This window comes from Rhodnius prolixus, unplaced genomic scaffold (assembly GCF_049639745.1).
Source record: "Rhodnius prolixus isolate KJV_2025 unplaced genomic scaffold, Rpr scaffold_2, whole genome shotgun sequence".
In the NCBI taxonomy this organism is placed as follows: domain Eukaryota; kingdom Metazoa; phylum Arthropoda; class Insecta; order Hemiptera; family Reduviidae; genus Rhodnius; species Rhodnius prolixus.
In genome coordinates this window covers 26,679,973-26,695,538 of record NW_027411592.1, presented here as the reverse complement: position 1 = coordinate 26,695,538, position 15,566 = coordinate 26,679,973, and the positions used below count along the sequence as shown (strand labels likewise).

The 15,566-nt window shown below is 34.2% G+C and overlaps 1 protein-coding gene across 3 annotated transcripts in view; it reads left to right on the top strand.

Annotated features, from left to right (window-relative positions):
• Positions 1-15,566, top strand: part of LOC141449336 (uncharacterized) — a 408,876-nt gene that overhangs the window by 390 nt on the left and 392,920 nt on the right. The window lies entirely within an intron of this gene.

Genomic DNA, 15,566 nt, shown 5'->3' with positions numbered 1-15,566 from the left:
AAAATTTATCAAAATAGACGTAGCGAAAAATCATTCCATCTCAAATTAGTTTGAATATTTTTTATATTTAATATATATTTTCCTCACTGATTCTTTTTAAAAATCTATTTAAAATAAAGGGAAGTTTTATGTTTCCTAGATATCAGTATCTCTTCTTTTTTTTTTCTTTTTTTTAAAAAAAAAAAACCTTAATTTTTTAATTATGTTTTCGACAAAGATAATTTATTCACGCAATTAAGCTAGAGATTAAATATTCACATTTAATTTTCAAAAGTCTTTTTCTCATAATATAACTTGGATACCCAGTAAAGGTGAATTTAAAGAGGATGTATATTATGAACCTGACCTAAATACCAAGAGATAAACAGGAACTAATAAATATTTTTCACGTGCTGGAAAATATTCTTTACTGAGAAAGAAATGTCAGGAAAATGGAAAAAGTTATTTAACAAAGAAGAACACTGCTCTGTAATATTTAGCGAATTTTTGTTATGCCTCATTTTTTTCTCATTAGCGCATATAATTAACAGTTTTTCATAATTAACATTTTGAATTTATACTAAAGGTTTGTTAAACTTTGCTCTGAAAATAAACAAAGGTAGTGGAATCCACATGTTGACTTTAAGTCTAACATTTTATACACACGTGTCTACATAATTTGAGAAGCGCTTTATTCAGCCTTCTAACATATTTAACTTGTTACCACTTGTAGTTCTATTAAAAAACAGATATTTTCGTGTAATATGTTTATTATAATGGTGATTATTTTAAGTTTTAATTAGATTTATTAATTGTATAGAAATTCTTTGGAGCTGAATTCCAGAAAATTCCTTTTTTGAGACAGTTTTTGAGAAAGATTTGAACTCTTTCAGCTAACAGTTTTCGTTAATGCTTAGAATGCACTTTCATAGTACTTAAGGGAAGATAGCAGTTCCCATCAATGTTTCTGGTTAAATTCTTCAAATTAAAAGTAATGATGGACTTTTGTAAATAATTATTCTGAAAAATTGGATAATAATCAAAGTGGAAAACATTAATTTGTTCGCAATTTTGTTTGTCTGAATCTCCCCTTTCGAAACAGCAATGTTCAATTTTGAACACAAACACAAAACAAACAATTTTAATTGAGTTCTATTTTTTGGGACTCTCTCATAAATCGCCAAAGCTCCTTTTGCACTAAACGTAGACAGTGTAAACAAAAAAAAAGTCCGTCTAGAGAGGTAATAATGACCAAATTTCTAGTTTGGTTAAGTTGAAATAGTGCATGTTTTTACAATTTTACTGTTTTTATAAAAACCTTTAACTCTCCCGATCGTAGGAGATCATTTATAATGCTTGCTTTAAAGTTGTTTTTTTGTTTTCAACCAAGAAGATTCTGTAAACAACTCCATATTTATTCATGTGGTTTTTATAACATCGACTATTGTAAAACTTTTTCGCTTATGTGAATGCCTATAGCTTGGTTTTTACTCTTTCATTTTAAATTTTTATATTTTTTTATCTCTACTGCGTTAAATAAATAATATTTGGAATTTAGAAGAATAAAGTTCAAAGTAATGGGGTCATTTATTAATTTGCTCTTCGCTTACCACTACACCAAAAACAAATAAACTGCGATTAAACTCTGACTTAGTTTTTATAAATATTATTTTTCTTTTCAATGTGAACTTGTTTGCCAAAAAATATACATATATACATTACATTAAATTTCACTTAATTAATTTTTCCATAACTTGAAAATGTTTAAATAATAATAAATTACCATTATCTTTCGTTTGATGTACACTATGAATTAATCAACGTCATATAAAAGTCAGATTCAGGTTACAGAAATGAAGTACTTATGCCGCGTGGATGTTCTGAAAGGAAAAGGACGAGAAATGGGGCCCTCTGAGCCAGACTAGGCATTAAGCTACTAGAACACAGGAGAGGCTTACTTATTGGAGTAAATGAGGGTTATATAGTAAAAGTAATTGAAGATAAATGATTCTATTTATTTACAAATAGTCAATTCTTAGGAGCCGCTTACAGTTCGGTGATGGCCCACTATTGACTGAAACGGAAAAACATTCTCTGCAGTGCCATGAAAAGTGCTCCCAGATGTTGATGCATTTTAAAGTAAAAAGTCTATTGAAAAAATTTAATTCACGTTATTAAATTTTATTTGAAATATAGACTGGTCTCAAGAGATAGTTGACTTCTTCATTTTAAATGTTCAATTCAATAAACCACGAGAAGGAAATGTCATAGAACCCCAAGAACCGTACTACATTCTATGAGAAAAATTTCAATACTAAGTAATACTCTCATCACATGATATATCCACGTTTCAGTAAATCTCTCTGCCAACTGCCAGGAAAATTACAGAATACTTGGAAAAAATCTTTCTGTAACTTTATATTTTTAGAGGTAGTGAGGCTGTACATTAACCCTGAAATGCCACATTATTAGGAAATCACCTCAAATGTATGGAAAATATGAATTTTCTAGCGAAAAAATGTTTAAAATAAATGTTATAGATTTACGTGTACGCAATTCGTTTAAAGGGAAATTGAAGCAACCATTTTTGGAAAAACCTAAAAATAAATAACAAAACTGAAAAAGTTACAGTGAGAGTTTTATTTATTTATTTATTTTAAATTTATGGTTTTTCAGTGCATTCTCCGGATAGTGTTGTCTCGCAACAGACAGTGAGCTGTAAGAAGCTCCTAGATATTTAATCAGCTGGATTCGAATCCTGGGATCTCCGCGTAGGAGTCCAATGTACGCTAACTACTGAGGTAATCCCCTCCATAGAAAGAGAGAGATGCTGAACAATCTACTCGTTAGAGCGACATTTCTAGTCGGCCATTTTTATCCAAACGCTTGTCAGGTCCGATACTGGAATATACACGTGACAGAGACACGTACTTAATAATTTGTAAAAACGATCTCTTTTTTTTTTTGGATTTAGGAGACATAGAAACGGCCATTACCAGGGAAAACTTAATTTTGCTTGACCAATGATAGTAAATAATAATATAAACACAAATATGAATAAAATAATCAATTCAAATAAATGAATAACAAAATTCGGTTCAGCGATCATTTTAAATTCAAAATTAATTATACATTTAAATCTCCTCCTCGTAGAACTCAATTGAGCCGTAAAGCTGGCTTGACTACCTGCCGCCATTAACTGTAAACAACTGAAAATTAACACGATTACAACTAATTAAGCAGTTAGTCCAATATTATGGCAGAATTATTTTTTTTCTTCTTGAAGAGCAGTTCAATCACATTCAAACTTCTTGTCATGACCAGCTCTTAGAATAAATAGAAGTTTTAAGAGAAAGTTATTTGCACAAGCTGTTCAAAGTTAGCGAAGCTAGGTAGGTTGGAGTGCTCTAAAGGGTTCTAGAACATTCTTACCTTCTAATGAAAACCGTATCACGCGATTCTACACCTTCCAGCCTTTATATTCACTTCTTAATTGGGGAAGATCTTCTAGTTTTCCACCTTGCTTCTAACTAGTTTTGGAGAAATGGCTGACCTATTTCTTTGACACGGTTCTTGAAGTTGTTAATAGTACCTTCGCCAAAGTTTTCTAAACAAAGGGAGTCCAGTTGAAAGAGAGGCCTCTAAGAAGTGACTTCTTAAATGAGTCCCGAACAGAGCAAAGATACAGTGAATTCAAGCACCCGGACTTCCTGGGAGGAAACGAATCGAAAAAATATGAGCTTACAGAAAAGGAGTAATTCAACAAACGATAGTTAAACTTGAATAAATAATTTACTTTCTGATGTAAGTTATATTTTTATTAAATTTGCTTCATCAGAATTTGACTCTCTATTCTAAAGTCACCTAGTCCACAGACTAACTATCTTATAAATTGGTAAAATCATGGATATATGAACTGAGGATGAGTTACGATGTTTTGGATGCCCTAATTTTAGTTAGCTTGAATCCAAACCTTATCTACCTAATCAAACTTACATTCTTGTGGTTTGTTCAACTGATTTCCAAGTTACTATAACAGATTCTCGTAATTATCTAGTTTATTGCTAGTTATTTAACAAACATTGTCAGGCTTTAGACTCTAGGTCAGTGGTTCCCAACGTGGGGCCTACGCCCTGCAGAAGGGCAATTCGATTGTTAAGGGAAACAATTCGAAAATTGGCTGCTAAAAAAAAAGTTAACCAAATTGAAACCTGACATAAAATCTCTTAGCAGCAAGTATCAAGCGCAAAGATCTCACTAAATTTTTGTTATAATATAATAAACTAATAATTTAAATCTTTCATTAAATTATTTTGTACTTGAATTTCAGTTTTCTTCTCTTTATTTAAAACTCTTGAAATGTAGAAAAAAAATGCGTATTTATTTTGCCGATTTAAACAGTTACGATGCGTGCTTTAGAGTTATTGCCTCCATGTGAACTGGAACAGACATGCGAATCATAATTAAACCGTTGTAACCAGGACATTGAAACCAGAAGAGTTTGTTTTGCAACAATAATCAAACTAAAAAAATCATTTCTTGTCGCTAATATTTTTTTCCAGACCCAGTCTTAAGATTTCTTACTTTGGGTATTTCAATTTTCTGAGATTTTCATTTTTTGTAGTTATGCCGACCACACTCTTACAAATTCGGAGCAATATTTCGGACTCAGAGAATATTAAGTCAGATATATCCGGTAAAACTCAAAATCGATAATTTAGCCAGTTTCAATACTATTATTTACCTTGAAAATTCAATTTGAAATTTCTTTTCATAGTACTTTCTTTAACTGTTAAAAAAAAAATAATAAAATCTTATAGGGAAGATTTTTAGATCAATTTAGAAAGAAGGTTTCAATGTAAAAATCTAAGGTTATTCATCTTTAAATAGAATAGTCCGGAGAGAATTCTAAAGTGATCTGTTGAAATGCAAGGAAAGACTGGCGTACAGTACTCCATTCAAGAAGTCCTGTTGGAAGCTAGTTGGTAAAAGCCCCTGATGCATCCCTACATCGTCTTAATGAACAGGAACATCAGCTTCGTTGTCGGTGCTCTTCTACTCTCTGGGGACCGTCTGACATTCATCTGCTTGCTTATTTCTTCTTAATGTGATGCATTGTCAGGATTTTCTGTCAAATAGCCATTTTATTTTCTCATTTCTACGAAGAAGAAAATAATCTTTCGAATTTCCTCTTACTACTTATACTCGAGGTAATGACTCATATATTCCCTTTAAACTCCTAACATTTGTGTCACTATTAATTCTTACCATCAGTTACAGATTGTAACCATCAATTACTCTTAAAGTTAATCGAACTAGGAAGTATTCCCTAATTTCTCCCCGTAAACTCTAGGTGATTGATTAAAGAAAAATTTTAAATCTAAGAGTTTGTCCTGTACGTACGGAGTAACTAAAAATTCTAGGAATCATTTTCGAGAAATTAAATAAACTATTGTAAAAAAAGTTTCCTATTAGCCTTGAGTTGTCACTGCTAATATCAAAGGCGGAAGACACATCACATAATATGCCGACTATTAACTGATTATGGTGATTGGATAATAATGCTGTTTTCAATAACAACAAGCTACGATAGCCGAGCGGTTAGTGGCGAGCATCGCAAAACCAAGTTTGATTGTTATAGTTTGCATTTTTGGTCTACTTTGGATTTTATTTAATGGTAAATATGAGAAATTTATTGTAAAAAATACGTTTGTTAGTTGACTCCTTCCACGACGCCTGATCTTTTGTTGGATTTTAAGCCTCACATGAAAAAATGGATTATTACTTTACTTTACTAGATAGTAGCATTCCCTTTAAGTTGTTTAATTTGATAGACTGTAGCTCAGTACTGGCTACAATATCAGCCGATAGTCTTGCAATAGACACAGTCGCAATATTGTCATTTTTAAATTTAACTAATCCTTATTAGATGACGTGATTAAGTCACCCTTCAATTTTGTTCAAATTTTTACTGGTTATTCTAGATCGAGAATAAGTTAACACGTTTTCAGCCATTTGTCAGAAATGGGCCTCTAAAAAAATGACTAAAAATTTGCATTCCTAAAACAGCTATTGCTTTTAGTCCATGAATTGATCTTAATTTAGGGATGTTTTTTACATAAAACAATATGAGATCGAGTTTTTAAAACTTAGACCCTTTCATTTCTAACTAAAAAAGTCAAACATAGGTGACACTCAAGTTGTTTTTTTTTACGAAGAATTTACTTCAAATAGAAAAATTGAATTGTTGTCACATTTTTAAGCATTCATACTGTTATTAACTACGGATCTATACCCTTATTTTTAATTTAAATATTTGTGTTATTCTTTTTTTACAAATCATCAGTGTTAACACTTCCTTCGACTTGATAAAGGTACCGGAAAAGATGAGAACCGCGGCCTTCGAAGATTACATTTCTTCCCATTATCCGGGCTCATATCGTTTATTTACAGATGGGTCCAAAATCAATAATAAAGTCGGAAGTGCTGTGTATGATCCGGTTCGGAACTATTTTACGACAATTAAATTAGAAGATGAGGCGTCCATCTATACAGCGGAGCTAATTGCTATTTTAACGGCTTTAAAATATATTTATTCGTTGTCGGAGAAAAAATATACCATTATTAGTGACAGCCAGAGTGCGTTGTGTAAATTATCACATATACACAACCAGTCTGCAGGAATGAATCACATTATCGCAGAGATTGTAGAAACTATTGCCATTTTTAAAGAGAAGGGAGTCTGCATTAATTTTTTGTGGGTAAGGGGTCATTGTGGTATAAAAGAGAATGAAATTGTTGATACACTTGCAAAGGAAGCCACCAATAGTGGGGAAATGGCTAATTATAAATTACCACACACCGATATCAAGGGTATAATTGCAAAAGCAGCACTACAAAAATGGCAGACAGATTACAATAATGGTGATAAAGGTAGATCTATAAAACTATGGCAGATCAGTTACCTAGACAACCATGGTTTAAGGGAACTGTCACTAATAAATGGGTTGTTACGACAATAAGCAGGCTGAGAGCGAACCACGCGGTGTGCGGATCGTATCTACACGGGATCAACAAAAGGTCCTCTCCTCTTTGCGTAGATTGCAATGAGGAGGAGGATTTCAAACATGTAATAATGATATGTCCACGTTATGTGGTAGAAAGGAAACGAATGTTTGACGATATATACAGGTATTTAGATGCACCATTTCGCTAAGAAGACATTATATTCTCCACTAACATTTATGTGCTTAAGTCGATAGCAGAGCTAGCAATGAAATATGAATGTATTTAAAAGCTATAGCCGAATTAGAATGAATGGAAGAAAATGCTTAGAGTAGGATTACGTGATTTTAATTTTGGTTAAGCTATAAGGATGGAGGAGCACAGAGTGCTGCTCCATCCATTAGCAGTAGTTTATGTAAATAGCGGTATATAGTAGAATGATGAATGTGTGAAGCGAATGTATTTGTAGGTAAGAATGGAGAGTGAGTGATATTCTAGTGATAAGCACCTAGACGATGCTGGCTGTATGGCGGAAGCCAATGCCAAAAAGAAAAAGAAAAAAAAAAAATCATCAGTGCTTATGTAGCAGAAATCATGGCACTATTAAAACAGATTTTGAGTTCATAAAAGGATTAACTCAATTCATTCCTATTTTGATTAGTTTGCGTTAATGTTGGTGAGAAGAGTAAAATACATAATTCTGATAGCACGACAGTCAGTCTTGTAAATATATTTTTACGGTTTAAGTACTCTAGATTATTTAAGGAACCGCTTATAATTAGTTTCCGTGGCAGGGTAATAAGGTTACTTTCGTGATGTTGGTGGGGCGATGACATTTTTGATAAGGTTCCTGCGAAATTCTGGTTTAGTTAGTAGCCCACCTGATAATGTTTGATCAGAACTAATTGGGTATAAATTAGTTGAAGGTGTGATGTGGATATAATTAAAAATTATTCATTCGAAGATAATGTAAATGTTTATGTTAAAAATAAGGCTTTAAATGTATAGTTGATAATTCAAAATGCGAATAGGATTACATTTGTCTCTTACAAACACTGACACTTTGCACTTTACAAACACTAAGCAATTTGTTTAAAAATGTGGGAAACCCGACTTGACGTTAGCCTAATGTTCGATATTGTATTCTGGACTTTCAGGGGCTAATTTCTACTTATCTCCAGAACATGGCTCACATTTTTACTTGAAGAAACACCCTAAAAATTTCATTAACCTCTGTTCAGGGGCGTAAGAGCAGAAACTGTTTTGTGAAGGCTTTTTAGTCATTTTTCTACCCAAAAAAAAACAAACTTTTTTTGAGGTTTTTGAGGCTCACTCAATCAAACGGCCGAATGCGAGTCCACTTATTTTCGATCTGTAAAAAGTAGTAAAAAACTGCAGGGGAACTAACCGCATCCTACTTTTGTAAGATCCCATTGGTTCATTGGTCGTCAGTTAAATCCAACATTTTATACAGTTTTATCCGTTTGGTCTAATTGATAGTTTTGATACTGATATTTCTTAGCATTTATTTTGAAATCAAAAGTAATCTTCCAAAAATGAAAGTAAAAGTGATGGGGTCCAACTCAAGCAATAATAAATACCTGCAGCTAGTTCAATGAATGAACCAGTCTGTAGTCTCAGAAACTTCAAGAAAAATATGAAGTATTCTCGAGGATACCGCTATCGGGTTAAGTTTTTGATTCCAGAAATTAAAAAAAAAAAAGAAAGATACTTGACACGTCATTAACTAAGTAGTACAGTTATAATTTTCAAGTTTACTGACCACTGAAACCCAGTAAATTCATGCATCGCTTAGGGTCTGTCAACAAAAAGCCTGAGAACGGTTTTCGGAAAGAAGAAGAAACGTTCTCTGCAACTATTTGGTATTTTCTATCAATGTGAAGAACTAAAGATTTCTGACACTTTGGAAAAAAGAATCCGGAAGTCTCTGACAGGACAGGACTAGAGTCTAATCAAACAGAAGAGTACTCCACTTGGTGGTTCCACCATAGTCTTCTGGATCGCGTATGCGAAGACTGATTGGCTAACCCTAGTTAATCTAATTTAAACTTACATCTCATTTTCAGATTAGAGTAAAATGTTTAGAATGGTGAGTACAGATAGATTCAGTTTCAATTTAGATTTAGATGTTTTATGCCATTTAACTTTATATTAGAGCTGAAATTTGGTAAATAATAAACAATGATCTAGTTATGTTTACTTTTTATAAAGTGTGTTATTGGAACAACTTATATTTTTTCAAGTATTTTCGGGTAGTTTCAATCCCTAAATCCACAATGGTCTGTGATATGTTTAGATAAAACTAACCATTTTTTTTTTACCATAACAACCCACCTGTGTACAAAGTAAGTAACCATTGTTAATAAAAACAGTGTTGGACCTGCTGCTATTATCAACAATTCTGTTGCAATGTTGATCATGCTGTACTGCTGTTGTTGACATGTCTACTAGCGCTTCATTCATTATGCTTTATCAGTGCATTTACGTCATCGTTCTGATAATATGAACGTTATAAATTATTTTTTAATTATTATTAGCTATGAAAATGAAACCAAAACACTTTTGTGTAATAAAAGTGAGAAATTTATTATTTTATACATAGATCAATCATTCATTGCATAGATTGCTCTCTCTTAGAATGTTGTTTTCAATCTTAAAACAAAGATTAGATCCATTTGGTTAGTGATGCCAGCAAAAGAATATTTTATTTATAGGTTTAAACTGTTTGTTGTTTTATTTGCTACGTAGCAGCATTTAAGATTGTTGGATGTCGCCAACTTCCTAGTTAGAGCGGCAGCAAAAACTTTTACGGAACTTACAGGAAAGAAAGCAGACAGAATAAAGACGAACTATTTGAACCGCAAGGACATAATAAATAATAATTAATAAAAAAGTTCTTAGGTTCAAGGAATATTTAGGTATTTCCTTTGTTTGAAACACAATTTTTAATATTCACATTTATCAACCAGTCCATTTAATCAATCCTCTATCATAGAGTTTCCAAGTATGTTGTTAACTTTCGCAGACTGCTGAAAGAGCGTTCTGCTTTACCAGCGATTCATGACTTGTTCATCACCAGAAAAAAAAAACGTTCAGTCTCTCTTAACACTTGGCAGACGACTACTTCATTACTTCTTCTTTCAGTTTTGGACCGAAGTTCCAACTCTTCTTTTAGGCTTTCCAAAAAGTAAAAACTATAGAACGAAGATGCCTTTTCTTTTAATTAACCTATAGGCACGAATAACTTCTGCGAAGGATGTTTATAAAACTGCATCATTCAGAAGGAGTAAAAATTACAGGCCTTAAACATTCAACTTTCTGACACTAATTTCTGTAGTAAAAAAGAAATATGGAAAAATTGAAATAGTTGTAGATATCTATCGCATTCAATCCCTTAAGTCCAAAATCCTTCGTACCCTAGTCAATGCTCCTTTCTACGTTTCTAACCACACTATCAACAATGGCCTTGAAATTCCCTTCATCTCTGTCCTCGCCAAATCCCGTTACCTCAAATTCCATTCCCAACTATCCTCTCTCATGAATCCTTCTCAACCTCCGCCCTCCCAACTAATCCTCCACGACGGTTAAGGCGTTGGTGGCCTCGCGACCATCTGCAAATGTAGCGTCAGCTATCTAGTGTGACAGTGGCGAATCTCCTGCTATAATGGCATATTACGACTGCTATTGCTGGATGGCCCTCACGCCAGTGTATGCTTGGCGTAGTCTATTAGCACTTTCTATGATCGACTATCTGTTTTACTTATTGCGTTGATTTCTGAGCAGTTGTAAAAATCTAAATAAAGGTTTAAAAAAAAATATATTATTACATTTTTTGAGGTTTTGGCAATCGGAACTTTTTTTTTTTTTCGTTACTGACTTCACTGTCCATGTCCAGACACGTAGAGCTGTAGGAAGAGAAAATCCAAGCGCCAACAGCTAGATTCGAACCCGTGATCTCCGGTTGGAATCCAGTATTCACTAACTACTCAGCTAATCCCTTCCCAATAATTTACATTTAGGCTCAAATAGCAAATCTACTCTACAGTACTTAAATTTGATTTGCCTCTCTCTTACAAACTTAAAACCTTATACAGGGTGACCAAAGTTATATGCTCCACCCACTTTTTTTTTTAACGGCGGGAAATTTCGAAAAAATAAAAAACACGTAATTAATCATTTTTAGTCTAGTTTATTTTCAGTGATTGACCCATTTTTTTAAACCCTTGTATCTCGAGATACAGCATCCAACTGTTGTTTTTCAAATGGAACGTTATATTTTTTGTTGCATATTTTTGTAGTATTTGATCTCCTAAAAACAACAAAAAAAAGTTTTTTGAAATCGGTTAGGTTTTTCAAAAGTTATGGGTATTTAAAATATGAAAAACAAATTTCAGTTTACTGTCAAAATTACGTTATTTTTTTTAAAGAATCTATTCAAACTGGGCTCAACCAACGGATAGGTAAGCCAAAACTCTGGACTCCCACGCTTTGCTTGTAGCAGCACTTATGGTAGCGAAGTCAAGATCTAGGCAGGATAGAAGTATTCGACGTTCAGGTTGCTTTTTCTACAAACATTTAGGTGGAGTTATAGGAAATCAACTAATCGGCCCATACTTCTACAGAGAGAACTTAACTGGTGAAAGGTATCCAACTTTTATTTCAGAGACATTTTGCCAGTTCCGCTTGAAGATGTTCATCTACAACGTCGGATAGATATGTATTTTCAACAAGATGGTTGCCCGGCGAGAGTGGTTCGAGGTTAGCTGGGCAGAAATTTCCATTAAAAGTGCGTAAGGACACATTGTCCCATCCAATGGCCACCTCGATCTCCGGACTTGACCCAAATGGACTATAGTGGGGATACCTAAAAAAATAAAGTGTAAAGTATCCTTAATCCCGTGGCTTCAGTCGATGATCTGTAACGTCGAATTACTCTAGCCTGCCTAGATCTTGACTTCGCTACCATAAGTGCTGCTACAAGCAAAGCGTGGGAGTCCAGAGTTTTGGCTTACCTATCCGTTGATTGTGCCCAGTTTGAATAGATTCTTTAAAAAAATAACGTAATTTTGACATTAAACGGAAATTTGTTTTTCATATTTTAAATACCCAGAACTTTTGAAAAACCTAACCGATTTCAAAAAAATTTGTTTTGTTATTTTTAGGAGATCAAATACTACAAAAATATGCAACAAAAAATATAACGTTCCATTTGAAAAACAACAGTTGGATGCTGTATCTCGAAATACAAGGGTTTAAAAAAATGGGTCAATCACTGAAAATAAACTAGACTAAAAATGATTAAATACGTGTTTTTTATTTTTTCGAAATTTCCCGCCGTTAAAAAAAAAAGTGGGTGGAGCATATAACTCTGGTCACCCCGTATATCCTAAAGAACATTAAATATATGTTTTTGAATATGAGATCAGGAAATTCTGATGTTTCATTATTTTGCTCTCAATTCATAATTTTAAATTGAATTTTAAATAATTTAAAATATTCATAAGCTATAATTTAGAAAAAGAACGATTAGTTTAAATACAGTACAAAGTCAAACAAGAGAGTTGTGATGGTTGATCTGCAATGTTCTTGGATACCAGAGAAACTTTTGTAGAGAAGAAAAGAAAATGGTGTTTCCTTCAGAGGGAAAGGAGAATCACATCGCCTGGAGAGTAGAGCTGCACTTTTTGCACAGTGAAAGTAGAGAAATGGCACAATCTTCTGTGAGAGGAATAATTTGACAGCGTACAGAACTTTTCTACAAACTTTAACTAATACTTGTACTCTTCTAAATCATTCTATAGGTGTTTAAAAAAACATTAACAAAGTAAATTTTCTGTTTGAGTATGATGTTTATTACGAGAAGTTTAGTATTATAGTACGAGGTGTGGCAATTAAATAAAGAGACTGATGCTGCTACAGAAGAACTATGCATTCGCCAAATCCTGACGACCGACAGCTGTGCAGCGTAAAGCCTTCTCTTTCGATTGCAGTGTCTCACGTGTTTGTAGAGAAATCTGGCTGACCGGAACCGTCGTTTGTGTAAGAGGTGCTAGTTTCGTTTTGCCGAAAACATGATACTACACATGTAGTAGAGCAACGAATTGTCGTGAAATTTCACATGTAACTGGGTAAAACCGCTACTGAAACTTATCTTTTACTAAAAGAAGTTTATGGTGATGATTGTTAATTACGTGCGCGAGTTTTTGAGTGGTTCAAGCGTTTCCAAGATGGCCGAGAAGACGTCAGAGATGATGACCGCCCGGGTCGCCCTTCCACGTCCAAAACGAATGAAAATATCGATTATAATTAATCAACATAACTACCTTGAGGTGCTTGCTCAACTTCGTGAAAAAATTAAGAAAAAAACGACCCGATTTGTGGCAGAACAAGTCATGGGTTCTCCATCAAGACAACGCGCCGGCTCACACTGCATTGTCCAAACGCCTTATTCGCCTGACCTGGCCCCATGTGACTTTTATCTGTTCCCCAAAGTCAAATCTGCATTAAAAGGAACACGATTTCAGTCCGTTGAAGCTGTGAAAGAAAAAGCGGCACGCGTCATGGAGGAGCTCACAGAAAAAGACTTCCAGCACTGTTTCGAACAATGGTAAATTCGCATGGAGCGTTGTAGGGATAGGGGAGGGGTGTATATTGAAGGTGATAATAACTAAATATATATAAATTTAAAATAAAATGTTTTATAGCAATGGTCTCGTTATTTAATAGCCATACCTCGTATAGGGAGATAAGATTCAACGACATCCAACTGTAAGCGTGTGGATTTGTCCTAGACATGATAATAATTGGTTTTTACTACGTTTCAATTAACTGAACACAATGTAGGAGGTAATATCTAAAACTATGTTTTATTATCTAATCGTTGACAAATATTGAACAAACAGCCATATACTACGGATCCATACATGTACTGAATGAAATACCAATCAATATCAACAAAAAATGAACTTCAATTCTTGATTAACCAGCAGTGCCCTGTCTGAACCAGCTGGTTAAACATAATGAAGAGTGATGTTAATAAAATGATGAAAAGAATTGGTGTTATTCTGTGTTGTGGGGTACAATCAATCATAAAGTTCCCTGCAACGTCAAAAGTGGTTGTTTTCCATACATTTTTAGAGGAATTTAAGTAGTGAGTTTGTTTCACAAAACTGTATAATGAGATTTCTTTCCAATTTTGGCTTGCAATTTTTGTCCATCAACTGGATATCCAGCATTCATTATAAGTCAGGGCAATTATCCTGTTTGCCTCCATCTCCTGGGATGGCCTAAGGATCCAAGTAAATATCTTTATAACTGCCATTATATATAATATTGTTAAGTTTTTGTCCTTTTACTAAAAAAAAACTTTACTTACACAACTAGTGACTGCCACTAGTTAATTTAATAAGTGTGGGTTCGATAAATAATAAAACTCGCTAAACTTATAAGGAGTAATTCGATTTATTAACACATTAACATTGTTAACATTAACATTTACTAGCAACTAACGCTATTCATTACAGTTACCATTTACAACAGTCTCAACAGATTACTGTTACTTACTCACTACGTAACGCCACAAAACTGTTCCACGACTGACCACTGGTCCGCACTGCACTGAATTGCACTAGACTCAACTGCACTAACAAAGCTCTACTCACTAACTGACTAACTGCCCAACTGGCTAACTCCCGCAACACTGACTCTCTCAAAAACTGTCACTTCCAAAGTGTCTCTCCAAACTGACTGACTACAGCTGTGTCTGCCTCCCTTTAACTGCGACTGCCCCACTCCAACTCCGCCTGTCTCACTCTTAACTCCATCTGTCTCACTCCCATCTGCCACTCACTGTTGGGGAAAACACATACTGCCACCACCCCAATTGGGGCCGCTACCTTAGCTAGAATTTACACAGCGGTGGGCCGTTATAGGCTACGGTCACTAAACTCCTTGAATAATCTAGCCCCTTTCTTTTCCAGCTCAGGTAAAGCCTTGCCTTTTGTTTACACAGTGGTGGCCCGTCTTTGGTCGCTCAACCCCCAGAACAATCTAGGCCTTACTTCTCTCCTCAGGACAACTTCGTTACAATATTTTAATAATTCATAATCGATAAGGGCTCCGTTCTTACCAAATCATCCAAACTACCCTAATTTACCCTATACTTACAGTTGTAAGTTAGCTCCTTTCCTATGCTTAGTGTACACAGCTGATATCCCCAAACATCCTAACACCACCATTTATACTTCTCCAACAATACTGCAATCTTGTCCTCACATAATGATCCCGTAATAAATTATTTTTCCCTCCAAACCAATCGCCTACCACTTGAATTCTGGCTAATAAAATCCAGAATTAACATCAATTCCCACGCGATAGATCCCTGGTTCGAGTCCAGATGCTGGATCCAGTAATGGACAGTGTTGTCTGTAACTAGAGAAAAGTCTGTCCGGAGGCCGGCAGATCACTGAAAAAAGCTCCGGGAGCCAATAATCTCAGATGTGGACGCGTCTTAAATCATTAATAATAAAAAAAAAATCAATCCCTACAAATTCCATTACAAT